Below are 1,445 nucleotides of genomic sequence, written 5' to 3'. Positions count from 1 at the left end.
AGAGAAGGTTAGAGTAAGAATTTGGGCATGCGGATAATATTCCCGGACTAGCAAAAATGCGCATGTTCCAAGAAAAATGGAGTGGGCATTTTTTTAAAGTTTTAAATTCAAACTCATTCGATTTAAAATCAAATGGTGTGAATAGGAAGTGAGGGTTAGGAAGGTCCAAAAATGTTCGGATTTTTGTTGGAGCTCCGAAAAATGACGAAAGAATTTATGGGCAAAGTTTGGAGACCAAGAATTGAGATAATAAAGGCATGGGATATTTGCAAGTGTGTTATGGTTAATTCCAAATAAATGGAATAATTACTATAGCTCTCTAAATATCGAGAGGATATGTTGTAAAGAGAATCACCATGTGAATTCCCTCGGTTTAAATGGATCGAAGATCCATACGGTTTATTTAGTTGAGTTAAGAAAAGAAATGACATGATGGCATGATGACATGATGCAATGCACACGATGGAAAGATGAATGCAACAGACGATACAAAACACACAACGAAACCCTGGAAGGCATCTGCAGCTCCGGTCTTGGGGCGTTACACGGAGGACCTAGGAGCGCCGAAATGCAAAACGGACAACGGGGAAAATGCTCGGATGCATGAGACGATCACGTATGCAAATGCAATGCACATGATGACATGATATGATATGCATGACAAAGACAAAACGCACGGAGACAAAAACCCGACAACGAGGAAATAACATAACTTAGTGCCGGAAACGGCAAGAGTTGGAGTACAAATAAGGTAAATTACATCTGGGGTGTTAGAACACTCCACCACTACGAAAGGATCTCATCCCGAGATTTAGGACTAGAAAAACTCCGAGTACTCAGAATGGAGGTGATCCTCACGTTCCCAAGTGGCTTCACGGTCGGAATGATGTGACCACTTGACTTTGAGGAATTTGATAGACTTGTTGCGAGTCTTGCGCTCAGTTTCTTCAAGAATAGCAACGAGGTGCTCATGATAAGACATGTCTTCTTGGAGATCAATGTCTTCGAAGTTGACGGTGCGGTCAGGAGTCTTGAAGCGCTTGCGGAGTTGAGACACGTGAAACACGTCGTGCACGTTTGCAAAGTTGGAGGGAAGCTCAAGTTGATAGGCGAGATCGCCTCTCTTGCTGACGATCTTGAAAGGACCCACATATCTAGGGGCAAGCTTCCCTTTGATATCGAAGCGACGAGTACCTTTCATTGGAGAGACGCGGAGGTAGACATGGTCTCCGATCTCGAAAGCCAAGGCACGATGCTTGCCTCGAAAGCGGGCGCGAGGAGGTGAAGGAGAGGACGGTGAGGCCGAAGGAACTGGCAGGGCTCGCCGGCGGTGGCGCCATGGAGAAGGTCGCCGGCAGGGGCGGCGCCGGGCGCGCAGGGCTCCTGGCATGAGGAGCAGCTCCGCTCCGGTGGCGAGGGAGCCCTGGCCTGGACGGCGTCAAGAG

Source organism: Triticum dicoccoides, chromosome 7A (assembly GCF_002162155.2).
Source record: "Triticum dicoccoides isolate Atlit2015 ecotype Zavitan chromosome 7A, WEW_v2.0, whole genome shotgun sequence".
In the NCBI taxonomy this organism is placed as follows: domain Eukaryota; kingdom Viridiplantae; phylum Streptophyta; class Magnoliopsida; order Poales; family Poaceae; genus Triticum; species Triticum dicoccoides.
The sequence above is the reverse complement of the archived record's forward strand: the minus strand, read 5'-3'. Positions refer to the sequence as shown.